Consider the following 18850-nt stretch of genomic DNA (forward strand, 5'->3'; position numbering starts at 1 on the left):
TTATTGCCCAGTCCCCTCCACCAGAAAGTCAGCTTTAGGAGAGCAGGGAATTTATCTTTGGATATACACCCAGGGCCTAGAACAGTGTGTAGTAGGTGTTTGAGGGATGTTGAAGAAACCAGTGAATAGTAACAGCATTGTTGTGTAGTTTTTGTTGCTTACTAAATATGTATGCATCTTCCTCCAGAATAGGAGCTGCTTGCAAACAGAGCTCTTGTCTCATTCCCTGTCATCACCAACAGCACCCAGAAGATAGTAATTTATCAAATGAACTGAAGCTGAAGTCTAAAGTATACTTGTCTGTATGATACTTTCCATTTCTACTAGATTTCCATTTATAATGTGCCCTCAAGTTAATTTTTCTTAGCTCATCTTAATCTGTCAGTCCCCAAAGTAGTGCCAGTTGATGGACCTAATTTGAATAGACCTTGTTACTGGCATAGAGAGGTTAGGGTCAGATTTCAGACTCCTTTGTAACTACATCTTGAAATATGAGATTCAGAGGAGGAAGAGCAGCCTATGGGAAAGGATGGAGGCCTATAGCACACTGAAGATGAAGAAAGCAACTGCTCACTCTTTACAGCATGGACAGAGGAGATACACTTGCTCTGGATAACCTAAAAAGTATAGGGGAAAAGGAGGGTTTAAAAGCTCTGCTTTATTAGCAGATGTCCATCAACAGATGAATGGATAAAGAAGATGTGGTGTGTATACACACACACACACAGGAATATTATGCAGCCATCAAAAATAATGAAATCTTGCCATTTGCAATGATGTGGATGGAACTAGAGGGTATTATGCTAAGCGAAATAAGTCAATCAGAGAAAGACAAGTATCATATGATCTCACTGATATGAGGAATTTGAGAAACAAGACAGAAGATCACAGGGGAAGGGAGGGAAAAATGAAGCAAGAGGAAACCAGAGAGGGAGACAAACCACAAGCAACTCTTAATCTCAGGAAATAAACTGAGTGTTGCTGAGTGGAGGTGGGTGGGAGGGATGGGGTGGCTGGGTGATAGACATTGGGAAGGGTAAGTACTATGGTGAGCGCTGTGAATTGTGTAAGACTGATGAATCACAGACCTGTACCCCTGAAACAGATAATACATTATATAAATTTAAAAATTTTAATAAAAATAAAATTATAAAGTCTAATATTTTTTATTATAAAATATAACCATTTTATCTTTTGTACTGATTTGGCCTTAAATCAATTTCATCTAGTTACAATAAAGCTATACTAGCTTTCCTTTGGTTAAAAATAAATAAAATTTAAAAAATAAAAGCTCTATTTTTTTCCACTTGTAGATATATACCCAAAAGAACTGAAGCCAGAGACTCAAACAGATACTTGTACATCAATATTCATAGCAGCATTATCCACAATAGCCAAAAGGTGAAAACAACCCAAATGTCCATCACTGGGTAAAGGGATACATAAAATATGGTATACAGATACAATGGAATATTACTCAGCCTTAAAAAGGGAGTCTGCTTCTCCCTCTACCCCCCACCCCACCTCAGCACTCTCACGCATGTGAACTCTCTCTCCCTCTCAAATAAAATCTTTAATGAAATTCTCATACATGATGCAACATGGATAAACTCTGAACACACTATGCTAAGTGAAATAAGCCAGACACAAAAGGAAAGTATTTTAATAATTCCACTTATATGAGGTACCTAGCATAGGCAAAGAATAGAGGTTGCCAGGGGCTGGGAGGAGGGGAAATGGGAGGGCATTTACTGGGTACAGAGTTTCAGATTGGGATGAAAACATTCCAGAGATCAACAGTGGTCTGATAGTTACACAGCACCGTGAATGTGTTTAATGTCACTGAGTTGTACACTTAAAAATAGCTAAAATGGTAAATGGTATATATTCCCACTAGATGATATTACCTGACCACGGCTTAATTTTTAATCTTCATTAGGTAGCATTTACATTGTCAGAACACTAAAAGTTCTGTGTTTTTGAAAAACCTTCTTTTGCTTTAAAAATCTTAGTTTTAAGAAATGTCCCTGTCTGTAATCTAGAGTTCCCAGAGATTTTTCTCAATGATCACCTCAGTTTGTCCTCACAACAATCCAGTGAATTATGTTAAAGGAATTTTTTTTTAAGATTTTATTTTTATTCTTCGACAGAGAGGGAGAGACAGTGAGAGAGGGAACACAAGCAGGGGGAGTCAGAGAAGCAGCCTTCCCACCGAGCAGGGAGCCCGATGCGGGGCTCGATCCCACGACCCTGGGATCACAACCTGAGCCGAAGGCAGATGCCTAATGACTGAGCCACCCAGGCACCCTGTTAAAGGAATTTTGATTAAACATCTGAGCACTTGAGAGAAATGTTTTTCCAATTTATTCTCCCTCTTACCTTATCCTCCAACCTTGCATATATTTCATCAAAATGAAGAGACAGAAATTTTTATACTTAAGAATATGAAGTCATGCAGCTTTTCCCAACAGAATAAACAGCATATGTTTCTCCAAACATGTAAATAAGTCTAGTTCTGCCAAGGCAGCTAAGAAAGCCAACAAATTACCATTTTAAGTAAACAGATAAACCACCTACAGCAACCAGGATGCCTGATCCAATATTTTCATTCAACAAGTGCACATACTTTGCTGGGCACTTTGTGGGACATAGATAGATGAACAAAATGTGATTCCTGCTCATGAGACACTTATCATGTGCTGGGAAGAGTCAGACATGCAGATGAGGGAATTCTACAATAAAAGGTGGAATATAGGCTCTTTCGAGAACAGGACCACCAAACAGATTGAGTCCCTTTGTGTCAATTCAATCTAATCAAAATGAAATGAACTAATTAAGATTTCATCAATTCCCTGAAATTTAGCCATTACAAGAGTTTCAGGGTTTTTTTGTTTGCTTGCTTGCTTGCTTTTAATGTCAAGAAAGGAAGGTTGAGCTGACTGAAATATCAAACCAAGTCTTAGTGTCAGCCTGAATGGCAGAGAAGTAACTCTGGCCTAAAATTATGATTTGGACATATATAACAAAAAAGAAAAGAAAACCAGAACAAAGTATTCCCTGATTCTGTAAACACTTTCTTGAGCAATCCACCTGCTGTGAGCAGACTAGAGGCCAATTTGAACCTACTGAAGAAGCATCTCTTTGAGAGGAGCCCTTGAGTGTATGTTATGCACTAAAGCATGAGAATTGCAGGTGTATAAATCATGCAATGTTGTGCAAATTACTTAACTGCTTTAAACTTTAGCTTCCTGAGCAACCTAGGTATCCATCAATAGATGAATGTATAAAGATGTGGGGTGTGTGTGTGTGTGTGTGTGTCTGTGTATGTATGTAAAATAATGGAAGACTACTCAACCATAAAAAAGAATAAAATCTTGACATTTCCAACAATATGGATAGACCTAGATGTTATTATGACAAGCGAAATAAATCAGAGAAAGAAAAATACTGTATGATTTCACTTATGAAAATGTGGAATCTAAAAAACAAAAATGAACAGGCAAAACAAAATAGACTCAAATACAAAATACCAACTGGTGGTTGCTGGGGGGAGAGGAGTATGCACAAAATAGGTGAAGGTGATTAAGAGGTATAAACTTCCAGTTATAAAATAAATAAGTCATGAAAATGTAAAGTACAGGATAGGGAATACAGTCAATAATATTGTAGTAACTTTGTATGGTGGCAGATGATAACTAGAGTTATTGTGGTGATCATTTCTTAATGTATACAAATGTTGAATCTCTGTTATACATCTAAAACTAATACCATATAATAGGTTAACTATACTTCAATAAAAAATAAAATAAACATTAGCTTCCTGGTTATAAAATTGGGAAAATTAAAACCTGCTTCTCAAGCTATTTGTGAAGATTAAATGAGATATTCACTAAATGAATATTAAATTAATAAAAGAATAAGTGTATGTATAAGTTATATATGTGTTGATACAACAAGAAAAATATATAACCCAAAGCCTGTAATACAATCATTGCCCAACAAAGGTCAATGTCCTCCCTGCTGTCTCCAGAATCTTCCCAAATGGCTACCACATTTCTTTTATCAGAAGAGAAGGAAGACCTCTGAATTCTGAGCAATTCCTCCTCTCCAGTTCTTTCCATCTTGATACCACCATCTGCCTTCTCTTCTAAGACAGTGGTTCCCAGGAATATCCTTTCTATACACCATAAAACAGCACAAGAAATAGACAGTTTTAAAGGATGAAATCAATCAGGATAAATTGAAGTTTTAGTATTTCCTTCCTGCACCCCCGAGGATTATTTAAGAACCACTGTCCCAGGACAAGGTTTAACCAGTGAGAGAAGTACACTAAAAATGTTCCTGCCCACTATACCCTCTTCTCTTCAGTGGCTGAAACCTACTCACTTTCCATTCAGAAACAGTTTCACCAAACCTTGAAATCATACATACCTTCATGGTCCTCAATACCTAGAAACAAAGTAGAGTTTTCCAACCTCTTCTGATTTCATGTACTATCTGGCACTTTCCGTGGTGTGTTTGGCTGAAGTTCACCAAGAGAAGGTAACCCAACTCCTCCCCCAATCCCCAACATTACTTCCTCTTGGTTGGTTAAGCTTTTGTGTAAGAAAGGAGGTTTCCTTACATTGGTCAACATAAATGATTAACCCATTGCCATTGGTACAATTTCCTATGTGGGACTTTCCATCCTTAATGAAAAGACTCACAGTTGAGTTAGTTATTACTCAACTAACTCACAAAAAGAACAAAAAGAAAATCAGAAAATGCAAGAAGACAGACATTTCTTTAGAAATTAAGCCCTGGATAGGGATGTAGACATAGGAATTGAGGAGTTTCCTGCTCCCCTGTTAAAATTTCAGGAATTAAAAGAAAATTAAAAGTAACATAAACCTACCACTATATTAAAATTAAGCAGGTATGATTTCAAAAATGAAAAAAGATAGCTAAATTCCTGGGTCCTAAAAGTCACCTCTGGGTACCTGCTCCCTCCAGCAATTTGGATTATCCCATAAAGGCTCTCCTGCATACCCCTTTCAGTCCCAACGTTCAAACACAAAGCAGAACAGTGAGATCCAGAAAGTTTTTTGCATCCAAGCCACCGCACCCAAACCAGGTGATTTGCATTTAACTTGCCCTTTTAAATTCCTTCTAAACCATGTGTTCCAGAACTAGATGACCCAGCTCTAAACCAAACAGCCTAACTTCAAGCCAGACAATTGGTATTCCTAGTTATAAAAGTCATTCTAACAGTTCATTTCCAAATGACGAATGCTCCACAGCCAAAAATAGATCCTGGCACTGACTGTTGGCACCAGTGAGAGAAACACTCCCCTAAATGATATCTCTTGCTATCAAGAAGGCACAGTGTATTCTTTGCATATAAAAAGTGCCCAGGAAATATTTTGGGGCTCCACTTTTTCACAGATTGGCATCATAAGAAGTCCTTAGGACAACAGTAGGTGTCTACCAGAAAGAAGGATGATCTGCGTCAGTGTCAGGGTTCCAGTGGTTCTTGTTGTCTCAGAACCTTCCAGACACAGGGGGAGCCAAACAGGATCTTCTAACACTCACTCCTGCCCCACTTTCTCCTTAACACGCTGTCATCTCAACAGAGGGAAGGACCAGGGCCACAAGGCTTTATAGAAGTTCTTGCTTTTATCTCTTTACCCTTTAGACTGTCCTGTGCAACAATAGGTGTGAAAACTCCCTACCCCTTACATGTCATTTGGAAAGGGCAGGGTCCAAGACCAAAGGAGTTCAGGCTCCTAATCAGGACTATCTCTAGAACATTTCATACATTCATCACCATGAATGTGTGATACAATATGGTAAGAACTCTAATAGAGGTACCCCTGTCCAAATATGCCTTGGAACTATAGGAGAAGGCATACTTATTTCTATGTGGTGTGGAGATATCACAGAAAAACATCAGGATTTGAAGCTGAATCCTAAGAGATGAATAGGAGATGAATAGGGATGACCTGGTTAGTTCCACAAGCTAACAGTCCATGAGAATAAATATCACTGATAATTTTTATCTCCTCCCCTCAGCTACTACTCCATCCCCCCTACGAGAATAGCAGCCCTCCACTACCACCTCAGTTTCCATTCCAGATGTCAGGAGTGAGTCACAAACCCACATCCTACAGCATTCATGAATGTGCAGGGCAAAAGGGAGTTCATCATCACCTCAGTACATCAGTGAAGGTAATTACTAGGTCATAGCAGATCAAAGGCCAGGCAAGGGTTAGACAGGAATTGAGTTCTGAATGCATCAAGTGCTGCCTTGGGCACACCACCTCTGAGGAAAGCATGCATTCTTTCCTGCATAAGGTACTAAAGCTGTGTTGTACTGTAGGTTGTAAGAAAATCCACCCTCCTATGAAACTGGAAGACTGCCCTGGGCTGTGGTATAGGAGGCAAAAGCACAAGATGGCAGGAGGGAGGCAAAACTGTCTCAGGTGGCTCCAGAGTCATCCTGCCCTCTAGAGGTATCCCATATCTAATGGAGAGTAACAGATCCCATTAAAGACTTTCTTTGAGTAAATATTAATTCCAGATGAACAATTACAAAGTGTGCATCACTCCAGTTCTGGACACATCCCCACTAATGCTGAGCCACCTTTAGGTAGAACATGCTCCAATCTCAAGGCTTGGGACCCACAGAGGCTGAGTGGATGATAAAGCTATGTCTGGTGCATTCACACATTCTTATGCATCCTTGGGTAAGGAAGGTGTTATTCAGATTTTCCCTTATTGGTAAGCTAGTGTTTCATCTTGTATCCAGTCTGTCAAAGGGAAGGGGCATAAATATCTTCCCAGGAAAGGAAGTGAGACATGGGGTTAAGTCATGCCAGAGACAGAGAGAAAGGGAGAACAATGGATACAGACACCAGAATCCTGGTTTTTCCTACCTTGGGACCTAAGCTCCAGAGCGTGCCAACTATTCTTAGAAGCATCCAGAAAGATGTGGAGGCACCCAAGTTAGTGGCCTCTTTCCTCCAGCTCTAAAGGGTACCCTTGTCCACCATGGCATCAAATTCAGCAAGGCTAGAAGCAATAGGAGAGCAGTGGAGGAAGAGGGTGACTCCAGACACTTGAGGCTGTGTTCCTGCCTCCTTGTGACTGACAAAGAGCAAGGCCCAGGTCAAGATGAAGAGATCTCCTTGAGCAAAGAGAAACCAGAAGACCTGGCAGGGACACAAGGCTCCTACCTGTCACAGAGTTAAATGAGTCCTCCATTTACCCAGATGCCTCCCATCTTGGAGAGAAACAGGGGTAGGAGGACACCCAAAGGCTCTAAAAAGACTAAATAATCAAAAGGAGCTTATTTGAACTTGAAAAGACTATGATACCTAAGTTAGCTAGTTCAAGGTTTGTTTGGTGGGGGGTGGGGGATGTTAGATTTTTTTTATTATTTTTAGAGAGAGTGATGCACATGTGAGAGACAGAGAGAGAGAACGGGGGGTGGGCAGAGGGAAGGAATCTCAAGCAGACTCCACACTGAATGTGGAGCCTGATGTGGGGCTCGGTCTCATGACCCTGAGATCATGACCTGAGCCAAAACCAAGAGCCGGATGCTTAACTGACTTAGCTACCCAGGTGCCCCTAGCTCAAGGTTTGTTAGAGATTATTTTTCCCATCAGGCTGTGTGGGTGAGAAAAAAACAGATCCTTTATAAAAAATTAAACAGCCATTTTTTTAAGGCATATAAGCAATAGAGTAAACTGTGACCTGCCACACTCATTTCCATCACTGAAGGCATCTATGTATGCCTTCTTGTCACCTAGAAGAGTCAAACTCACCAAGAATGCTATATTGGTTTGCTAAGACTGTGACAATAAATTACTACAAACTAGGTGGCTTAAAACAACAGACTTGTTCTTTTTCCTCACAGTTCAGGATGGTAAAGTCTGAAATCAAGGTATTGGCAAGGTTGGGTCCTTCCGGAGTTACTCACGGAGAATCTGTTTTATACCTTTCTTCTAGCTTCTGAGAGTTGCTGACAATCCTTGATATTCTTTGGCTTATCGATGCATCCCTCCACACTCTCCATGTGAGATGGTGTTCTTTGTGTGTCTCCTCTGTATCTTTGTGTCTTCACATGGCTTTCTTATAAAGATACAAGGCCCTGAATTTAGTGTCCACTTTAATCCAGTATCTCATTTTAACTTAATTACATCTGGAAATATTCTATTTATGTATAAGGCTATATTCTAAGATTCTGGGTAGACATGAATTTGGGGGGCACATTATTGAACCCAGCACAAATATAATAGGGAGTTTTAATTAACAGCCAGTATTAAAATTACAGGGTAGAGTCTAGGAAAATTTTCATTTACTGCAAAGAAAGAGGTCTCCAGTCTTTGGCCAGACTGGACATTTTTTGCTTCTCTACATACATTACATGCATGTTGGAGCATTTGTACACACTGTCCACATGCCCTTCCCCACCCCCATTTACATAGCTAAATCTTCTACATCTGCTATGTATCCTTCTAAAATTCATATGCTGTAACCCTTACCTTCTCCCCACCCCCACCACACACACACACACACACATACACACACACACACACCCTCCAGGAGATGGTATTAGGAGGTAGGGCCTTTGGAGGTAATTAGGATTAAATGAGATCATGAGGATAAGGCCCTTACTGACAGGATTAGTGCCCTTAGACTCACTAGAGAGCTTCCTTCCTCTCTGCTTTCTACCACAGAAGGAATTAATGAGATGACAGCAGTCTGTAACCTGGAAGAGAGGGCCATCACCAGAACTCAACCATGCTGGCACCCGATCTCAGACTTCCAGCCTCCAGAACTGTTGAGAAATAAATTTCTCTTGTTCATAAGCCACTCAGTCTATGGTAATTTATAACAGCAGATCAAATAGACTAAGGCAACATCTTTAAGGTTTTACCTTATATCATTTCCCCTGGGAACCCCGTGGGAGACTCTAAGAAATCTGGATCTCCTCTGATCCTGTAAGATGCTGCACTTCTTCATCATGGCACATTACTTGCCTTACTGTAACCTCCACCTGTCTACTTGTCTGGACTTCCAATACCTGAGGGTGGCAACTCAATGTCCCACACCAGGACCTAGACAGAATGTAAGAGCACACAACCCCTGTGATGAGATTACCCAGGCTCTGAGGAGCATCTGGACGCTCTTACAAGGCACTTAACCTCTTCAGGTTTCAGCTTCTTCATCTGGAAGAATCTCAGACTAATAATGTCCAACATCCCATAAAAGTAATGATGAGTAAGAACTCCTAATAGCTTAACAGTACTTACTAAGTTGGAGTGTAGTAGAAGAAATAAAGCATGATAAATTATGCAGTGATAAGTGCCTCTATAAAGGTAAAAATAAAATTGTAATGGGAAAGGCAAAAGAGCAAGAAGAAAAGCAGCTCATGATCAGGGCAGGCTTTGAAGAACAGAAAGCATTTGCACTGGGCCATGAAGAGCTCGTATGCCTTATGTATACAACAACAAGGAGTGAAAGCCATTCGGGGAGTGAGAAAGCAGTAGCATGCAGCAGCACAGTCAGAGAAGTTAAAAAAAAAAAAAACCAACAACAACAAAAAAACAGTATCTGCAAGAATCATCTAATGCTATGCATCAGTCTATCTTGCAAAAGGAACTGTATAAAAGGAGATAATGGAGAATAAGGAAGAAAAACATATGTTAGAGGTAAATTATAGCCTCTGCCAATTATCTTGGCAATTGATAACAATAACGTAAATTAAGTCAACATCACTGGGAATGGAGAACAAAGTACAGATTCAAGAAGTATTCCCAAGATAGAATCAATAACATTTGGCAACAGGAAGGGAAACAAGAGGGCAAAAGTCAAAGATGATGCCAAGTTCTGAGCCCAGATGGCTGGGGGAATGTTGGAGACATTGAAAAAACTGGGAAAGAAAAGGTGAAACAAGTTCTGGGTCATCTATGTGAGCTCCTTGCACCAGTCTCAGCTAGCACATCACCAAGCAGGAGGAGAGAACATCTCAAGTCCAACAGTCGCTCTGTGATTCACCAGATGTGAGGGTAAAGTTATTTTTACTCTCACAGCAGTAAAACAAAGCCTACACATCATTAACCAGATCCTTCAAGATGCCTGATGTTCAGGTAGGAGGTCTACAATGACTAAGTCTTAACTCAGAACCTCAAAATCTAACCTTAGAGAAAGTTTTAAAGGTTTTATGTTCCCACTCTTCAGCCCTCAGCTGGTTGAAATCTGAAAGCTATATTTTCTCTTTCTGAGGTATAGTAGTGACATATTCATTTCCAAACTATCTTAGTTTCATCTGCATTCAATAGTGTGACAAATTCTCAACTTGTAAGTCAATCAAGGAGGCACTCTAGAGTTCATCATTTGGATTTTACTTTCTATCAATATTCTGAAGAGTCTTTCCCTATTGCTAGCAATCTCTAATCATTGCACCATCATTTGATAGTGTCACACTTCAGAAAACCTTCATTTTAACCCTGTTTCCATGAATCATTTTCACTGTGGTTTGTGGGAATCCTTTGATCACCCAGAACATTTGACATGTCACATCTGTCCAACAAGATTGCTTTGGGTAACCTTTGCAGTGCATACTTATCTAAGCTCCTAGACATTCTTTCAAATTTAAAACAAACTGGTCACAACTTGTATAATTTTACAAAAGTGTGGGGAGCAAACCAACTGAATATCCAAGTGCAAGAATTCTGCATGGGACTTCAACTAGCAACACAGTAAGTAGATACTTCTGCTAAGTAATGAATTGGGGTCTACATCCTAGACATATTCATCATAATTGAAACCTGACATACATAAAACTGTAACTAAATACTGATGCCACTGGAGCAGAGCACCACAGAGAAATGTCCTAGGCTCCTCTTGTATCGGACTGGGAAACTTTTGACCCAATTATGGGAACACAGATGTAACTTCAAAGGGCCTCCAAAAAAGTGCAAATTCTCACTGATAAATCCTTATCTCCCCACAAATAAACTGTAAAGTCCCCAGACATTTAATAATTCCCTCATGTACATTTCAACGAAAGGTGAAGCTATTTTGTTTTTTTAATCCAACCTTGAGTGTGGAGACTTTCTTCTTCTGAATTGACATAAGCATGGCATTTAAATGTGCACAGCAAGTAGCAGCAAATCTGTTTGGATCTCCTGATTGTGTCAATTACTGTGATGATAACCATGCCCCTGCCATCCTGGAGTTTAAGTAAACAGGACCACCACTCTCTGCTCTTAGCTGAGGATTTATAGGGGCTGTGTGTCTGGCACTCAAGGAGATGTTGGCTTGCTCTCACCCGTGATTACATATACAACATCGTCATATAATTTTCAAAGACTTCAAAGCTCACAACCTTCTGTGAACTTGCTATCTGGGCATGTTTATCATGGCAAGGAATAAAGGGAGGAGCGCTATGCAGAAACTTCAAATTAAAAACACTTCAAAAATGCATTCTGTATGTCTATAAAATCTCAAAATGTCCAGGAGAAAAATGAAAAAGGTCAATCAGTCTACCACCCATACAGGGCTAAAGCCAGGCTGGAGCAAATGTGGCTTAAATGTTGGTTTGGAAGGGCTGTTTGATTTTTCCATGATTAAGATATTTTATCCTTATTGTTTCCTTTGCTAAATGGGTAGTCCTTAATTGGTAAGCAGATACAAGTTCACTTCCTCCCCTCTCTTTTTTGAAGGTGACCAGATGTCTCATTTGGGGGAATTATCCTTGTGCCATGGTACTGAGAATATAGAACAGGCCTGTGTGTCTAAAGAAACCATGTCATGTTAGTGTGAGAGTAGGGACTCTGGAGTCCAGCTTGCCTGTAGACAAAGCCTGGCTCCACCACCCTGTAGCTGAAAACCACTGGATAATTTCCTATGTGTCTCAGTTGTCACATCTGTGAAATGGGGGTAATAATAACAGAACTTACCTCATCAAGCCATGAGGATGAAATAATATGTGCCTAGTACATGGAAAGTTATTCACTAAATATTATTTTATTATAATTGAAACATTGGACAGGAGAAATAAAAGTACTTCTTTTTAGCTCAGGGATTAACCCCTGAAGAACCAATAAAAATTTTCTTGTTGGGGTTCTGAATTCTGTATCCCCACAGCTTTTGTTCATACTTTATTGGAGCACTTATAATATTGATGTTCTTCTCTGGCATCAGGCATTGTGCAAGAGGCTTCTCACACTTATTACAGCCAGAGAATCAAGCAATGTGTTAGCAGTGATAAAATGTCAATCTTCCCTGAATACTTTTCCATTCATTCTCTCATTACATTTCATTCATCTAATGAAGGACCTATCACATGCCAGCCAATGGGCTACACAAATGCACTGCCCCAAATCCCTGGCTCTTACCAATCAATGAGTAAACTTTTCTTTAAAAAAAAAAAAGCAACATTTTAGGAGATGCCCAGATTCCCTATGTTAGCCAGAATTTTCTGGGAGGACTCATCCCAAGGGATCACAAGTTACACGTCTATCTTTCTGTACAGTACTGGCTGAGGAGAGCCACTGTGTCCTTTAAATGCTGGGCATCATAGTGCGTCATCATGACTCACGAGTAATCAATCACTGAGTGACATTTAAACATCTTAACTACCAGCCACATTTTCCTGCAGTTATTGGAAACTTCTCAAATTGAATGTACCCTTGGGATAAGATCTGAATCACTGTCTCTGAGGGCAACAATGCATATTGCCAGGACATGCATAACAACTGGGGCACAGGAAGAGTCTCATTTGTGTCATTGCTCACCATGAGGCATCTGCTGTCTCGCCCTCATGAACAATACTCACCACACTTCTTTTATGAAGTGACACACAGACTCTTTTAGCTATATACAGGGTTAGGGGTGGGAGGAACACCATCTTAGACACAAATGATAGTCAAAGAGGGAAGTGGACAGAATCCAACATTTATTAATTCTACAAGCCAGGCTTCCTAATTGCCACTTTAATGATCTTTCTACTTTACCACATCTGGTGACAAGATTTCAAGATTTTCTGCTCAGCTTCTTTTTCACCAGAGTCCCACTGATAACTCAATTAACAATATTTGGTAAAAGCTGTGAGCACAGCCTGCCAACCGTAATGATCATCTCAGTATCACTCTAGCAGCCGGCTGAGAGAATCTATCATATTTTCATCCTTCCACAATCTGTAAGCCACACTGGGACAGTCTCTCTCATACATTGGTAGAGAGAGGGTGGACTGACACAGCCTTTCTAGAGCTCAGTCTGGCAGTTTATCAAACACTTCATACATATGCATACCTTGAGATTCAATCCTTCCATTGCTGGGAATGTACACTTAGAAATGATTAGAGATGCAGAGTTTTATATGTATAAATACATATAAAACTGAATGAAATATACTCAGTCATCAGTTAGCTATACCTGGACCTAAAAGGGTGTCAGATACTGAAATTGAAGGCACAATGCCATATGAATGAACTATCAAATAAAAGGCACAATGCCATGAATGAACTATCAAACTATCAAATAAAAGTGTATCTTGTAAAGTCGACCAAATTTCACTAACTGCAATATCCCTTCAAACCAGAAATTAGAAACGATTTTAATTAAAAAACATCACTTTCTAGTCACTTTTTATTTATCCTTTTCTCCTTCTGCTTTTACACCCACCCATACTGCCACCATCACCTTCATCTACCAAGAAGTCTGTTTGCATTGTAAATCCTTCCCTTTTTTTTTTTTTTTTTTAAAGGCAAAGTGACAGGGGTGCCTGGGTGGCTCTGTCAGTTACACATCTGCCTTCAGCTCAGGTCATGATCCCGGAGTCCTGGGACTGAGCCCTCCCTGGGTTCCCTGCTCAGCGGGGATGCTCCTGCTCCCGCTCCCGCTCCCTCCCTCCTCTCTGCCCCTCCCCCCACTTGTGCTTGCACACTCATTCTTACTCACCCTCACTCTCTCTCAAATAAATAAAATCTTAAAAAAAAAAAAAAGCCAAAGTACAGATGAACAGGACTCAAATGCTGGTATGGGGGAAACTGTGTGAATAAATAAGGTAATTAGATGTGTCCATTCTATATGTGACTTGGAGTGACTTTGATATATCAGACTGAACCTAATAGTCCCAGTACTAGGTAGTTCTCACTGTTAAACATCTTCTTACAAAATTTCAAATTTATACTTGAGGAAATCCACTGATTATCATAGACTACACATATTAGGGGAAGTGACCTCATTAATTGACTATGTTCTAAATAAAGCTTTTTTGTTAGAAACCACATTTTATCTTGAGTCTGGAAGTTTATCTGCATAGCAGGATGTTTTCTGTTTGATAGACAGAAATTAAACCTGGACAAGCACAGTAGGTAGCTTCATAAAGAGAAGCTAATACAACAGTAGGAAGAGATTATCACACAGGGGTTCCGAGAGTACCTAGAAACATAAAACCAACTTCCCACTGTCCAGGGCTGCTTCACCAGCTTCCTCCACCCATAGGCTCTTCAATGTGAGCCCCACCTACAAGATCCAAGGACTAACCTAGTCCTTTTCTGATCCTGCACTCCTTCATCTTACTGAAACTAAGCCTGAGAGCTCTTATATTTCTGCAGCATCCTGTACACTTGTAACTCTTTAATTACTTGTAGTTTTTTGTTTAATGTCTGTCTTCTCCTTAAAACTCAACTTCCTGAGAACAGAGACTGCCTCTGTCTCATTCAGGATTTTATCCCCAGTGCCTAGCACAATGCCTAGCATATTGTTGGTGCTCAATAAATTTTGTACCCATGAGATTGTGATTTATAATAAAAAAAAAAACTGTCTTCATCCTCATACCTAGCATAGAACTTCTAAAACCCTTGGAATTTCCAAAGTGGAGAGAGAAATGGAGGTGTTATTTTTTATGCTAATGAGGCAACTTTTGGAAAGCATTTAAGGATGGGACTGGTTGCCAGTGAAGAGTTGGAACTTTCAGTCTCACTCCCTGACCTCTAGGTACCTGAGAAGCCAGGTAACTTTCTCTCCCATACTCAGCCTCTTGTGCAAGCCTCCGCCTGGAACATAGCCACTGAAGACCAGGAGCAGGGGCAAGGCTCCACCTTGTTCTTACCAAGGAATTCCCCCTCCTCCAGGGAATGAAGTGCAGTCCCTGAATGTCCTCAGGCTTCTGAATCATGCTGATTTCCTCCCTCCTAGTTCCACTCTCTCCACTCCCTGCAGCTGGATCTTCCTCCAGGTGAGGGTCCCATCCCTTCACAGGCTGTATCTATCTGCTGGGTCCTGGCTCCTCCTTTTCTGGCCCCTCCTGGTCTGGCCCCTTTTCATACCAACAGAGCTCCAGTTCTGAGTGTGGGGACCTAAAGAGAGCTAACAGGCCTTCAAAGTACCTCTAAATTCAAGACCTGAGACAGTGTGGAGAAAAATATTATGATGAGTTATCAGTGTAAACAAAGTTACGCTGAGTCATCCACTATATACTGAACTGTCCTAAACTCCAATAAAAGGCAAAGAAGAGCATTTAAAACACAGTCTACTCGAGAACGTGATTTATTCACAAATATGAACTGAAACATTTTTAAAATTCACAAAGCAAATTATATGCATGTTAAAACAATGCAAATGGAAAACATGAAAAAAATTACCAATTACTACTTTGTCCAGGGAGGGACTCAGGAGAGAGGAATGACTGCTAGTTGCTCTTAGTGTAGCGTTAATGGTATAATACTAGCAGTAGCTAGCCTTAATCTGTTTCCACTGTGGGCTAGTCATTGTACCAGTTACATAAGTTATCTCAGATCTTCACCATAAACTTGCAAAAGAGGGGATATCCTCTTTTTAAAGATGAGAAAATGGAGGGTAGTAGCTCTCCCCATGTAACATAGCTTGTCAAAAGTGGGAGAAATATCTAAACCTGTGTCCATCTGAGACTAAAAGCTATGCCTCATCTCCACATTGCTTTCAGGAGAGGAGTTTGCTGCTGGGTGACATCACTCAGCAAGTAAGAAGAAGGAACTTCTGCATAAGGTGGGTGTCATGGCAGAAAGTGTCAAATCTATTCATCTAGCAGGGGTGGGAAGGTTGCTTGAGAGGGTTGCAAGCCCTGAGTTCGGTGAATGAAAGGACCACCATTTGAGGGTACTGACAATCAAAAAGTTACAATTTAGACCTCATAGCACAGGCTTTAAAGAGTTTATGCAGCCTTTTGAATTGGACAGTGACCAGGTAAAAAGAATTCTTCATTGGAAACTGTGTGTAGAGCAGAATTGAATAAGAATAGAGGCAGCACCCCCCCCAACAAAGTTCTTGTGCGCAGGATGAATATAGAAACTGAGAAAATAGGAAGGAAAAGGAGGGGCTGAAGAAAGATGGGAGGTTTGGAGGGCAGGCAGAGTGCAGCTGTGGGGAACGTGAAGAAAGTAAGATTCTGATTAACTGTGCAGGGGATTTGTGTGACCTAACTCAGAGTTATCTGGGTGAAGAGGAGAGGAAAGAAAGAGACTATAAAGACTAAGAGAAAGTTGAGGCTGCAGTCAATTGTTACAAATCATTTGTTCTAAAAGCCTAGGAGGAAATGAGATGAGCCGGTAACTGGTTGGAAAAATTAGTTTTGGGTGTTTTTTTTTTTCCTCCTGTGTAATTGAGAGCTTGAATACAACAGAAAGAGAACAAAGGGGTAAGAAAGATGAATACACTGACTCTTAACTGATCTCCAGGAGATGACCCAGGATGACCATGACCACACCAGAGCAAGGTAAACACACAAGCTTCCAAGCAGCAAAGTCCAGTATGTGATGAGCCAGGCTGAGTCACTGCAGGTCCTACCTCCTGACTCTTCTAACCATTGACCTTAGGACATTGGTTAAGTCACTTACAATTCATTTCCTAATGTGTAATGTGGGAGCAATAATAATTTTCCTATCTACCCAGCACTGTTCCCAACCAACACTAGGAGCTCATTAAATATTCCTTGGTTGATTATCTTGTGGAGTAGTTATGAGGATATAGATAAGAAAGCACGTAGGAAGATTTAAAAGTGCTATAAATGTCATTATTCAGTAAATGTTATTTGCCATGGTAGATCAATATTCATCATGTGTTAAAGTCATAACATGATTTCATTTACTCTAATTACTAAACTTCAAATATAACACCCTGTTCTCTGGGGGAAATTATTTACACATAAGTTTTAACATGTTTAGAGCAGTGGTTTCTAAATATCCACCTGAATAAATTGCCAGAGAATCAAAAGGGGAATTTTTCAAAATATAGAGACATTTGCAGCCCCTTCCTGGAGATTCTGATTCTGTAGTTCTGGAGACAGACTGTGGGATCTGTACTAAAGTTCCTGAGGTGATTCTAACATGCAGGCAGCTTTGTGAAGTACTAACTGAGAATGTTTTACAAAGTACTGATCTCTCTCAAACAATTAGACTGTCCTCCAAAGAGCAAAAAGCCACCAGTACCTTCTAGAACCCTACCACAGAAGCACCTGTGGGTCAGATATCCCCACCCCACTGTGAGCCTTTAAATACTATTGCCCACACCTGCTCCCTGGGCCCACTTCATTCTGTTCCTCTTTTTTTTTTTAAAGCTGCCTCCACCTACCCCAACCCTTGTGGTTCTCCCCTCCCTCCCAAGACCTTTTCTTCTCCTTGCTTTGCTGTCCCTGTAGATAAGCACACCAGCCCTTTCCCTTTTAAGGGATGTTAACCAACGATTACTACAAAGGAGAAGGAAAACAAGAGGCAACAAACTTGGGGGGAAAGATAAAGATCCCAGACCCTCCAAGATCTTACCGGCATGATGCTGGGCCACGGCTCTTGATTCCCATCAGAGAGTGAGGCAGGTGGCAACTTTGAGGGAAAAGATCTTAGAGGAAGGTTCCAAATCAAGATGGCAGTCGGTGTTGGAGGATCCTAGGTTCACCTTCCCCCACAGTCACACTGGATATGCAGCTACATAGAGAACAACTTTCTCTGAAGAAAGCCTACAAACTGAGTGACCCCTTCTCGTCAGGCAGACAACAGAAAGCCCCACAGCAAAGCAGGTAGGAGAGGCTGAACACAATCTCGCCAGGAAGTCCATCCCCCTCAGCGTGAGGCACAATCAGGAGGGTTCTCAAAACCCGGAGCTTCTCCCTGAGGAGTGAAGGGCTTGGGAACCCTACATCAGACACCCCAGCTTTTAAGACCTGCACCTGGAAGGCAAGCCCCTAAAACATTGACTTTGAAAAGGCCCAGGGCTTGACCCAGGAAACACACAAGGGTCTAACCACCTGAGAGACGTTCTTAAATAGCCACGCCCTCGGACTCACCTGCTCTGCCCCAGCGCAGAGGCTGTGAACGAGGCTCTCGTGCTTTCAGAAGACTGAGGGGCAGGCATCTCATTTAGCAGCATCTAAGGGCCTGCTGATTGGCCCATGCTTCACCTCTGCCTTGCTCTAGCCAATGGGTGCCATCTTCTTTTTTTTTAATGCCAGACATTTTTTGTCATTGTTCTTCCCCCTCCCCCCCCACCTTTCCTGCAGGGGCCATCTAGATGCTCTCCCTCTGCTACTCCAGAGTACCAGTATTTCCTGGAGGGGGGCTTTTGCACACATCTTGTTGCCTTAAAAGCAGCAAGAGAAAATGACTTATTACATACAAGGGAACCCCCAAAGGACTATTAGAAGATTTTTCAGCAGAAACTTTACAGGCCAGAAGGGAGGAGCACAATATATCCAAAGTGTTGAAAGAAAAAACTTCCTACCGTGAATACCTCTATCCAGCAAGTTATTCAGAATGGAAGGAGAGATGAAGATTTTTCCAGACAAACAAAAGCTAAAGGACTCATCACCACTAAACTGGCCTTACAA

The 18850-nt window shown here is 40.9% G+C and overlaps 1 protein-coding gene across 3 annotated transcripts in view; it reads right to left on the minus strand.

Moving 5' to 3' along the window:
- The window catches only part of ATP8B4 (ATPase phospholipid transporting 8B4 (putative)), a 303343-nt gene extending 285490 nt beyond the window's left edge, over positions 1-17853 (minus strand). For 2 of the 3 annotated variants that reach the window (XM_025883647.2, XM_025883642.2), the window contains exon 1: positions 4432-4536. The gene's annotated coding sequence lies outside the window, so the exon portion shown is untranslated. Of the gene's footprint in view, positions 1-4431; positions 4537-17792 lie in introns of those variants that run through there. The other variant, XM_025883645.2, reaches the window with a different exon arrangement.
- Between the last annotated feature and the right edge of the window lie 997 nt (positions 17854-18850).

Source organism: Callorhinus ursinus, unplaced genomic scaffold (genome assembly GCF_003265705.2).
Source record: "Callorhinus ursinus isolate GAN/ISIS: 27379988/994484 unplaced genomic scaffold, GSC_fseal_2.0 scaffold25, whole genome shotgun sequence".
Lineage (NCBI taxonomy): Eukaryota > Metazoa > Chordata > Mammalia > Carnivora > Otariidae > Callorhinus > Callorhinus ursinus.